The sequence below is a fragment of the Toxorhynchites rutilus genome, chromosome 2 (assembly GCF_029784135.1).
Source record: "Toxorhynchites rutilus septentrionalis strain SRP chromosome 2, ASM2978413v1, whole genome shotgun sequence".
In the NCBI taxonomy this organism is placed as follows: Eukaryota; Metazoa; Arthropoda; class Insecta; order Diptera; family Culicidae; genus Toxorhynchites; species Toxorhynchites rutilus.
The window spans coordinates 57190248-57202963 of record NC_073745.1 but is presented as its reverse complement, the minus strand read 5'-3'; the positions used below and the strand labels follow the sequence as shown (position 1 = coordinate 57202963).

General features: G+C 38.5%; 1 pseudogene; it reads right to left on the bottom strand.

The window, feature by feature from the left end:
* Positions 1–8468: 8468 nt before the first annotated feature.
* On the bottom strand, positions 8469–8587 carry LOC129772165 (U4 spliceosomal RNA; annotated as a pseudogene).
* Between the last annotated feature and the right edge of the window lie 4129 nt (positions 8588–12716).

The following is a 12716-nucleotide window of genomic DNA, read 5'->3' as shown; positions in this document are numbered from 1 at the left end:
GATTTTATGAGATTATTGTCAGCGGAGTTCTGGATGAGTATCAGTTGTTGAATTTCTAATAATTAATTTCCAATATATTATTTGATTGAATAATTCCATGACCGTACAAGATGAATGCTTAAAAATACAAATTTTCTGGGTTTTCCAGTTTTTTTGTGACCTAATTAATTTGAAATAATAGAGGTGGTGGTGGTACAAATATATAACCGCCTGTGAGCGAGAGTGTGTCAACTTCGAAATACTCATAATATGGCAGCTCTTTCAAACCGTTTGTCAGTTTTTTTCTCACGGTCCGTGTTATACTTATGACAGACATACAACTGTACTTGCGCTGTACTTCGAAAATTGTATGTCTGTCACCATGTACAGCGCTAGAACCATGCAAGCAACTCGGTACAATCGCTGTACCTGTACCGACCTGTTTCACCGCTGTACATGGCTACAGTTGTACTGTGCGCAGCGCCATAGACGGTTAGTGGTGGATAGCATGAACAAACCGAATCAAAACACTTGGTAAAATTCTTTTCATTGACTTCCTCTTGAGTCAATAACTCAGATTGGAGACTTGTTTGTTGTGTTTGATACTTTAGACGCTAAGGGTGCTCATACACTGTTTGACCGAAGCCAAATATTTGACTCTTTTTGACAGATAAAATTTGGTCAACGTGTACTGATCAAATATATTCTACACAAAACACGACAACCAAATATTCAATTATTGGATGCCTAAAATATTTTTTCAGTCTGTTCTTCGAACCTGTCGGTACATGGTTAGGTTACCTTGAATATTTCAGTTGATTTTTTTCCATGTTCGGTGTTTGATATTGTTTACTACTGTTGAAAATTGAAGAGTGGCAAACAAAATAGTGTTTGTACAAATATCAAATCAAACCTTATCTGTCAAAAAATAAGAAATATTTGACCTCCGGGCAAACAGTGCACGGCCACCTTAAGTAAAAACCCTTTTCATTGAAATATTTGATGAAAATTGGCCGAATTCCTGATTGTCAGTTTGACATGCGGTACAATGAACAACCAAAGTATGTCTGTCATGCTACGATGGTACTCGTACAACGCTGTACACGTACAGCGCTAGTACAGCTGTATGTCTGTCCCTGGTATTACTCTTAGCGAATTCGTTTTTGTTCAGTTTCAACCCCAGTGCCGCACTAACTGCTGTCAAAACGTTTTTTTATTCACTCAGTTTCGCACTCAGTGTCGCACTAGTTCGCCCCGAAAGCTGTTGGTTTCGCACTGAGATGTTTCACGGGTTGGCACTCGGGTTCACCAATACAACTATACTGAACTGTCAAGATCCTAGTATTGTTTTGGGACATCTAAAAATAAAGACTATGAAAATGGAAAACCTGTTGCTTTTGCTTTTGTATTATTGGAATCGTAATCCAATTCGGATTCTGATTTTGAGGAGTATATTCGCGTAGACGACATTTATCTTCGTGTGCTTTCATTGGGAGGCGAAAATAATGATGGATATTCAGGTGGAATAAACATACTTTCAAAATCAAAATTATGAATGAAAATTTACTTTAACGTATTGAATATTTATTTTATGTGATGAGATAAGAGGTTTTTTCCGAGATTGCAAAAACATATTGAACGAAAACTGTGTCTGATGATGATTTTATATTATAATAGTAATTATTTGTGGAACAAACAAGAAATGCATCGACAAATGGTTAAGTGAGGGTCAGGACTACATGTGTTAGGTATTCAAAAATGTGAAGTAGAAATTTTCATTCAAATTTTTATATTTATACACTGCAGTTGGCCCTTCTGAACTGATAATTTACCTCCCAAGCACTGATATCGTCACCAGACGTCGACACTGTACATTTATCATCGCAAATATAAACAAACCATACTATATAACGCAAACCAACAAACCACCGCATTCGTGAAACTGAAAACGTTTTTTTTATTACAGAATCACTTTGCAACTAACTCAGTTTTGAAAACGAATTCGCTAAAAGTTTCTCTGTGCTAAAATGCAACATCTACTTGAAAATTCGAGTTTTTCATTCAAAAATGGGGATTTCTAAAAGCGAACAAACCATGATCAGAGGTGGATCATAATTTCTCTTTGAAGAAAATCATTGATTGAAAAACATAAAAATTTAACAATTTGCACGTCTTATGGTATTATTAACAGCTAGAGACTTGGGGCTTTTCAACAAGCCCGAACTCAGCTCGTTTACATGTGATTTTCATGAAGAAAAATCGATTTGCATTTACTAGATGCGTGAAAACATCCAAAATCGGACAAACCAATATCATTTACCTTATATCATGGGAAAACTCTTGTCTTAGATAAACAATCATCGTCGTGCGAACATTCGATCAACTGATATGTTTCCGGCGCGCATTTAAAAAGGTTTCGCATTTTGATAATTGCTTTTGCTCCATTCTAAAATTTTTAATTAGTTTATAACTAAAAAAGGTATAGAAGGAGACAATCTCGTTTTCATTTACAACAGTTGTTCCTAATGCTGATGTACATACACAGCGGTTTTACTTGATACACCTGATGTCATATCGTGGTGCGATTTTGTTTGCGACTACAAATCCAGGGTGGTGGCTCAATGAGATAATACACCACGCCGGTTTTTATGACGTCTGGTAGAGATAGTTAGTATTTTCGCATCACACGAATACATTGTTGTTATTTTCATTGGTTACCGAAGCTAGAATACTGCAATCTTAATTAATTTGAAATAATAGAGGTGATGGTCGTACGAATATATAATCGCCTGTGAGCGAGGATATGTCCACTCCGAAATATTCATAATCTGGCAGCTCTTTCAAACCGTTTGTCAGTTTTTCTCTCACGGTTGTTATGGAACTTCAGATAAAACCAGGAGGGTCCTCTGACGCACGAAAAGTTGAAGGAAGCGGAAACATTGGACTGGCGTCATGCGTTGATGCAGAAGTACGTAGACGAATATTGCAACGCTCGTGTACAGCATCCTGAAATGAAACCAAAGCAGCTGGATGAATCAGATTTGGACTTTTTCGGACCGGTTTCCGTGTAGCAGGGCCGTAGTCTGAGCAAGCGTTGGATAGCGCTATTCACGTGCCTGTCAATCAGAGCGGTGCATTTTCAATTAAAACAAAGCCTGTCAACTAAGTCCTGCGTAACGACCATATGAAGATTCGTAGCGCACGAAGGTTCAACAGCGACGTTTTGCTCAGAGTACAACAAGTACAACTCAAAGCAATCCACGAAGACTGCGACTTAACATTTACAAATTGCGACACCAAGCGTATGGTCAGATCGTTGAAGACAGCAATGGCGGCGATTGCGGATCATCCGCATCATCACAGTGATGAGGTCCTGGAAACGGTAGTGCTTGAATCTGAATCGGTGGTAAATTCGAGACCACTCACATGAGGTCACAAGAGGCACTGACGCCGAATCACTACCTTTTTTATGGAACGGAAGGCGACCATTTTGGATCCTGGCCAGAGATTCTGAAACTTTACGGGTTAGCTGGAATATGGTGCAATACCTAGTTGATACATTCCGGAGACGCTGGTTCCGAGAACATTTGCCGATGCTGACTCGGTGCACCAAATGGTTCCATCCGGTGATACCGTTGGAACTCGGAGATCTGGTGGTTGTAGTAGTCGAAGGGTATAGAAACGGTTGGATTCGGGGTCGCATTATGGACGTCATGGAGAAATAGGGCGGGCTAGTTAGACGAGCAGTAGTGTATACAACGAAAGGAGCGATGAGTCTACCAGCAATCAAGTTAGCACTGTTGGTCATTCGAGATACTCTGTAAGATGAGGTCTCAAGCGTACTGCAACTACACGGGCAGGGGAATGTTAACGAACTCTTCCGTACATTGGCAGAATACGGATGAAAGAGAACTGTCAGAAGAGGATAACAGAAATAGTAGAAAGCAGAGTTGCGCAAGTTGAAAAAGAAATCTAATTCAAAGGAAAATAACTTTATAATAATAATGTATAATATTCGAGAGCGCTATTACTTATATTAGGCTGTCAAAAAAGTCCTGCGGTTTTTTTTTAAATTTATCATTTGTTCATAAAATTAGTTACAATCATCTGTTTTAAGTCAAATATGCGCCGTTTTGTTCGATGACTTGTTCCCAACGAGATGCCAACTTCATAATACCCCTGTTATAGAAGCTCGCTTCCTTATTGGCAAAAAACTCGGATAGCCAATTTTCACAGGCCTCTTTTGTGGCTAACTTCTGACTACCTAGCTCGTTCGCCATGGACAAAAACAGGTGGTAGACACTTGGTGCAAGGTCCGGACTATACGGCGGATGCAAAAGAACCTCCCATCCGAGCTCCCGGAGCTTCTGGCGCGTCACCAAAGATGTGTGTGGCCTGGCGTTGTCCTGATGGAAGACAATGCGGCCTATGTTTATCAAAGATGGCCTCTTCTTCATGAGTGCTACCTTCAAGCGGTCCAGTTGTTGGCAGTACAGGTCCGAATTGAGCGTTTGGCCATAGGGAGGCAGCTCATAATAGATTATTCCTTGACAATCCCACCAAACACACAGCAGAACCTTCCTGGCCGTTAATGAGGGCTTGGCCACCGTCTGAGCCGTTTCAGCGGGCTTCGACCACGACCGTTTGCGCTTCACGTTGTCGTATGTGACCCACTTTTCATCGCCAGTCACCATCCGCTTCAGAAACGGGTCGATTTTGTTGCGATTCAGCAGCGATTCACATGCGTCGATACGGTCAAAGATGTTTTTTTGCGTCAACGTGTGTGGCACCCATACATCGAGCTTCTTTATGAATACAAGCTTCTTCAAATGGTTAATAACGGTTTGATGACTTATCCCCAGCTCTTGGCCGATGCTACGGCTGCTACTATGCCGGTCTTTCTCGGCTAATTCAGCGATTTTGTCGCAATTTTCGACGACAGGCCTTCCGGAGCGTGGCGCATCTTCGACGACCTCTACACCAGAACGAAAACGTTGAAACCATCGTTGTGCGGTGGAAATGGAAACTGTATCGGGTCCATAAACTGCACAAACTTTATTGGCAGCTTGAGATGCATTTTTGTCTTTGTCATAGTAGTACTGTAAAATATGTCGGATTTTCTCTTTATTTTGCTCCATATTTGCGACACTATAACTCACGAACGACTTAACCAAACAAAACACTGTAGCGCGCAAAAATACCTTTCCAACTAGTTATAGTATGACTCGATACAATGAATACAACTAGAACTACGCGCTTACAACGACACCTCGCGGAAATACCGCAGGACTTTTTTGACAGCCTAATATATGTTAACTATTTCCTCAAATAAAATTGAATATCCACTCGATGTGATAATATCAAAAATAGCATTCATTCAAAGTGTATATTATGAACTCTTCAAATTCCATTCTATGAATAAAAGTTGATTTGTTAAGCGGAACTCAACCGTTTGTAGTGAGAGAAATTATAGTTGTTTTTTTTAAACAACTATTGAATATACTATTCTCACTATTCTCATGAAAGCACTCATTTCAATAATCACTGTTCCTGTACACCATCCATCACAAACGCCTTACGGCATCTAATGGTGCGAATTAATATTTATCTTATAGTCAATTAACAACAAAGACGACAAGAAAAACCTATAAATTTGAACCATTTGAGCTTTGGAAGATTAACTTCATTATTATGCACTTCGTTGGAACATTTGATTCGTGACAGGCCATGCTGGGCGCAGCAGTGACTCACAAACGGCAGCTTCTGACTGTTTCTTTTCAGTTTTTTGCAGATGAATTAAATAAACGTTATAATTTATACCTCTAACTCCGCATTAGCAATTATAAAATCAGCCATTCGACGGCCAAGGTTATTCGATTAGCGGTGCTTCTTTGCGGATTAAGGGGGAGTTTCGCATGAATGTTTTGAGAGAAAGACCTCAAGGTCTATTAAATAGTCATCGCACTAGATAGTATGAAACAGATAACTCTTTCAAAATGCGTGGGAATCACGCCAAGTCATTGTAGAGTTCAAGAAATGAATGCAGAATGCTTGGTTCGATCGTCGCCGGAATGGAGTAGCAGCACTTCTTTCCAGGGGGCGAGATTTATGATGTCATACCGTAATGATATACAGCAGTCATTATTGCTCTGCAAGAAGCTGATCGTAAAAAAAATAACACAACACAGAACGATTGCCTGCGTTGAAGAGGCATGATTTGATTCTTATTTTGTAAAGATAGTTATAATAGAAGCTAGGCTATACCGCTGTAATTTAAAAAAAATGTTTCAAAAAGTGCTTTATTCAAACTTTAATTGAATTGAAAACAAATTGTTGCTCCAACATATTAACAGAACGTGATGAAAGCCCTACTTTCCATCCCACCACTTCGAGCATGAAATAATGACTCTGTTTTTAAACATTCACAGATGTCTAGAAGATAAAAAAAGGCAAAATAGCAATGACCGATAGATGTGTCACTCATACGGAAATCATCAAGCGTGTCGCAAACGTTATGTCAACAGCTTAGCGCACGTTGATCATCATTCGATAACGTTCCGCGATTATCGAATTCACACCTCCACGGCCTATTTCGGAAGCAAAACTTTTATATTCGGTCGTGCCTTTCCAGGTGCGATGAAACTACCTAAATTGTGCGTACGATAATTCCGTGGTTAAAAGAATAAACGTTTATTGGTTTCGTTGGAAAAAGACGAAGAGTTCCAAAGAATTATGCATATTATACGTCGAATTATACACAATTTTTTTTTATTGCGGTTGTATAAGTTTAAAGGTTGTAAGGGGAAGCCGAATTCGGAACCGTTAATTATTAATCCTGTTTATTTTCAGTAGTAAATAGTTGAAAAAATCATATAGATATTCAAACTTAGCCACGAACAACTCTACATTCTCTGACTTTCCTATATCGATGTTCATAAATGTACATAAAAATCACTATTGATAAAACAGAAATACTAATCGATCGTTCGTCTGTTTTTTTTCTTGTTTATTCAATTTGGCTGAATAGGTCAAGAAGGATGACTCTTCTTTCGGTATATTCTTAACTTTAAATAGCCCGTATGGGGGTCTCCGTAGCCACATTGGTTGCGCGTTCGCTTAGTAAGCGATCGATCGTGAGTTCAAAACTCAGGGCCCTCATTGACCATCTTTGTGTTGTTACAGAATAACTACGTCCACGCAACAATCATCAGCGATGGAGATCGATCCACGGTCGAAATAAGATCGATTCATCCATACAACTGCTCTGCTCTGCCAGACACATCGGGCTACTGTTCTATAAATAACTCAACAATGATCAAACAACTGTCTCCGCTGTCCGGTGGTCCAACTGGATAATGGAAGAACAGAAAGAATACCCTTACGCCTAAATGGCTACTGTGTGAATGTACCATATGTAATGGTATAGAAGGAATACTGGCGAATGGCAACTGTGTAATGTGCTAATTATAGATATGATAACCATGTGACATGTACACGATTAAAATTCGGCTCTGTTACAGCTAAAATGCTAATGAGCCTTAAATAAATAAATGGGATAAAAAAAATAGCCCGTAAAGAATCGTAATAATTATAGTCAACTCTCCCTAACTCGATGTTCTGTATCTCGATATTTTCCCTAACTCGATGTATTTTACTATCTCCATTTTTTGTGTTTTAGGTAGCAAATTAGCTGAAAAATCCCGTCTAATAGTATACAGTATAACATATATCACTATGACGTTTTTGCGTTTTATGCATTGAAAATCCCTTAACAATCGTTACATGCCTCATTTTCAATTTAGAGGAGTGAGAGTTAAATGATGGTCGGAAAGCCAAGGAAATAACCGAGGTTTAGGTATTTCCATTTACTTACAAGATGAGAATACAGGTATCAAATCCGTACTAACGGTGGGTCCAGCGGATTAAACAATGATGAAAGGCAATTTTGTATCCTCACCAATGAGAAATTCCCCAGCGTTTACACATGCTGAATTTATTCGGGTTAGATATACCTCGAATAAGTGTATCATTAGGAGGCGATCTGGCGTAGTGGTAACATCCATACCTCTCACGCAGAGATCACGAGTTCAATTCTCACTCCCGACATTCTTCCAAAAATGGAAGTAAAAGTGACGAACCAGCCGAAATGTGTTGAAAGTCACTATAATAAAGAAAAAAAAAAAAAAAAAAAAAAAAAAAAAAGTGTATCATTGTACCGTCAATTTAGCTGTCATCGTCAAACTAATCGGCAGGGTTTGAAGACATGTCTTCATTTTGAAGACATTTGACTTACCGTGAGGACATTTGATTTTGTGAAGACATTTTGAAGACATTATGAAATATGTGAAGACATTTCAGTATGATAGCGTATGTGCATTTTTGAGAGATATTATTTTCATGAATTTCTTTCTTTGGCCGGAAAGATCGTCAAAAGAAGTAAGGTTTTTGTATCGGTGTCATTAGATCGCTATTTTATCAGTGTGACTTGTTTACTTTTGTTCTTAGTAATCAACAGAAACTTTTGCCTCGGGGTTTTTTAGTGTTCAACTAGCAATAATCACACCTCGAATGAACCTCGATGGTTATGATATCGCCACTGCGCAAAGCTAGTTACGGGGTCATTCACTCACTTTTTTCAAACTTTTCCAAGCAGAAGATCCACAAGTACAGGGTTTTCCATTTCGGGCTTCCGAAAGTATACAGCCCTGCGCTGACAACCGTTTGACATAGCTGTCAACCAAAGCGTCATATCGTTAGTTGAATGTCTGCCATTTTTCAATATGGATCGTTTTAGCATCGCACAACGTGTTAATTTTGTTAAATTATACTATAAGAATGATGAAAAACCGGCAAATGTTTTTCGAGCATTACGGAAGGATTTTGGTCGTCATGGACGGCCTACAGAGCACACAATCGCTAATGTAGTGCGTAAATTCGAACAAACTGGATCCGTAGCGGATATTGTGAAACCTGTGCATCATCGTAATGTGCGTTCGGCCGAAAATATTGCTGCTGTTGCTGCCAGTGTGGAGGATGACCCGAATGTTTCGATTCCACGGCGTGCTCAGCAATTGGGCTTGTCAAACACATCATTGTGGCGAATTTTGCATTTGGACTTGCACCTACATCCATATAAAGTCCAACTGGTACAAAAATTAGAGTGTGGTGACTATGGAATGCGTCGGACATACGTCGATTGGGTGAACGAACAACAGCAGCAAAATGCTGAATTTCGCATCAAATTTTGAAATTTTGATGAAGCTCATTTCGAGCTCGGTGGCTATGTGAACACCCAAAATTTCCGTATATGGGGCTCAGAAAATCCACACGTGATTGATGAGAGGCCATTGCATCCTCCAAAAGTCACTGTTTGGTGCGCATTATGGTCTGGTGAGCGCTATGGCCGCATGTTAACCGATTTTTTTTGCCACTAATTGAAGATATGGATACGGATGACATGTGGTTTCAGCAGGACGGCGCCACGTGCCACACAACACGACCGAACAAGGCCATATTGCGAACGAAATTTGAGGGACGCATAATTTCGCGTTTTGGTGATGCCAATTGGCCGTCCAGATCATGCGATTTGAACCCGCTAGACTTTTTTTTGTGGGGTTATACGAAAGACCGTGTCTATGCCAACTCTCCGCAAACTGTTGAACATTTGAAAGACAACATTCGTGAAGTTATGACCGAGATACCGCCCCATATGTGCCGAAAAGTCATCGAAAATTGCTTGTTCCGGATCAAGGTGTGCGAGGAAGCCCTAGGTGGACATTTGAATGATGTTGTATTTCACACATAATGGCATAACCCAAACTTTAATTTGAAATAAAAGTTTCATCGAAATTCGAATTCTAAGTGTCGCCAATGTCGTATTGAATAGCAGCCATTCCATGCCAAAACGATATAGTATTTCTCAGATTTTCGTCAAAAGTGGTAATTTTTTTCTTAATCACTAAACATTAGACTCGTATTTTTTTATTTTTTTGTTAGGGTGCCCATTTACATTTTAGGGTGGCCTGAAAAAATATTTTTTTCCATTTTTTCCCAAAAATGACTTTTCTCAAAAAATTATAACTTTTGAACCACTGAACTACTTTGAATAATCGACATATCAAATTGAAACTAATGAGCCTTTTGTCAAAAAATATTGAACTTGCGACAAAAAAGGGATTTTATTTTCGTAATCATTAATTGTAGTCGTTTTTTATTGCAAGATATATTTTGCTGCGACTGAAAAACCGTGGTTTTCGTTACAAATCAGATATGTTAATCTTATGAAGAAGCGCAATTGTCTGAAAAAACGCATGCTATCATGCATAAAATAAAACAAATATCCTATGTGCCAGATTTGTCTAGTACAAGTTCTCCGAATCGAGAAATATCGGGCAATTGTTATACGGAAGCTGGAAAGAGTGACTGAGAGAAAGGGTCGAAAGAGAACTGAGAGAGAAAGAGAGCTGGAAAGGGTTGCTGAAGATATGAAGAGATGGTAGCATGAATTGGCCGGTCATTTTGACTAATCGAGTGACTAAAAAACAGTGCAAGGTATTCGAAGAAAAACTCGCGATTTCATTCAAACCAAACAAACCGATTTTTTTCACCTTTGTCAACACCAGGCAATTAGTCCTACGGGTATGGATTTTGCTCACTTGGTGGTCCGATTGTGTTGTTCACATGCTCAATACCATTTGTAACCTTCTCAAAGACGGATTCTCCCCACAATACATTATACAGTACATGCGAATGCACAATACAATAAAAACCGCTCAGATAGCTGATACGACCAAAATGGAATGTTTTTTAAATAATGTTTTCATTTTAATAAACATTCCGAATTTATTATACAATTACTGGGTATTCCACAAACAGGACTTACTTAAGTAAATGGGCAGTTCCTGAACTAGTTTGTTGGGCTCTGTGGCATTATGGAAAGGTCCTTTTGTATATTCAGAAGAACCGTAAATCGATCTATTTTTTTAAATTGTCATAGAACTCCGAGGCTTGAACCACCGTGGTACACTATCCAGTTGGCCTAAAGTTATCGAACTGGGTTGTCAACTAGACAGAGAAAAAAAAAATTGTTTCCACCAGGTGGTCACGAACAATATTCGTGAAACCGGAAGCAGTAAGGAAAAAGGACAGAAAAAAGTATTCTAGAATATTCGATAGGTTTCGAATTCACGAAACAAAACCGACTCGATTTTTTCCTTCTGAGCCGCCGAGCGAATCAGTTGATTCTTGGAGTGTTAAATTTCAATAGTTATTTTGACCCGTACACCCGTTCATCGGGCCTTCTTTACGTATTAGATTATTCTTAGCTTGACAAGCTGAGCAACTCCACAAGAAGAAATAGGGACATGTGGACAGGAAATAGATAGCTGCAAAAATAAAGAGATATAAAATGTTGTATGTACCGTCATCCGGGGGCAAATTGATCACCGGGGTGAAATTGTCAAACGTACTACTGAAAAAAAGCATTAATTTTTGGAGGGATTATGTTCAATAATCTTTTGAAGATACTGTTTGTCAATGGTTTCCAATGAATCGCTCATTAAATTGCATAAAAATTAATATTTTTCCGAACAGCATTTTCGTTCCCATTTTTAAGCATGGCGAAGAAACATATTCTCAACAAATGAAAAATATATTGTTAGACGCTAAACATATAAACTCATACCCAGCCGATTGTTTACGAGGTCAAAAAGTATACAAACTGTTAGAAAAATCAGTTTTACAAAAACAGCATAACATTTTTATTTAACCAATTAACCTAAATTGCTTTATCCTAATATGCTTTAACTAGGAACTCTCTACTCAAACAGTATCATTAATATTAATCAGCTTCAGAAGTAACCATACTGTTTATTTCATTTTTCATCCTGCGTTCGGAAAATCTTTGAGTGTTGTTTAAACCAAACCAAAAGTTTTATTTTCGTTTAAAATGACTCGAACTTCCAAGAAGAAATTTGGTGCAAGAACTGATCTCAACTATTCATCCGCAACAGTTGGAAAAGCGATGTCATCAGTCCAATTGTAACCTACACTCTGTCCAACTTCTATAAGACCACCCTGATTTTATTTCGTTGCAACACAAACAGTTAGAATTTCAACAAGATACATTCATATATTGTTGAATGCTTAGAATAAGGTATATTTAACGCCAATTTCGTTCGAAAGATTCGTTTGTCTATTTATTGTGCTTAAATATGATAATTTCAGTTGTCCAGTTTCTATAAGATCATTTCAAAATTCATTGGTATTATCAATGAAAAATTCAAAGCGATCGACTGATTTACATGTCAATAATTTGCCACCTTGCCATTTCGGCCAAAAACCTGAAAAATTCGTGTTGGAATACCATTTACCAAATTCTGCTGAACGGATTTCTCGACATTTTTGCTTGTTTCCGAAATTGCGACCTTGAGCTCTTCAATAGTGGGGTACCACTTTCCCTCAGTGTAGATTCTACGTACAAAAATCCCCCTAAGATTTTTAACAAGATTCAAGTCTGGAGAGCGAACCGGCCAGTCCCAAAAATTAAGTTTTTGATCCTTAATCCATTGTTTAGTTTCCTTGTTGGTATGAATAGTAGCATTGTTTTGCTGGAATGTGATTTTTTGTAACGATATCCACGCAAAAACGGTAGGAGAAAGGATTCCAGAATATGTATGTAATCCTTGAATGAATTGAAAGCTATCTTGAGCTTTCCGGTTGGACAGAATTCCGACCAA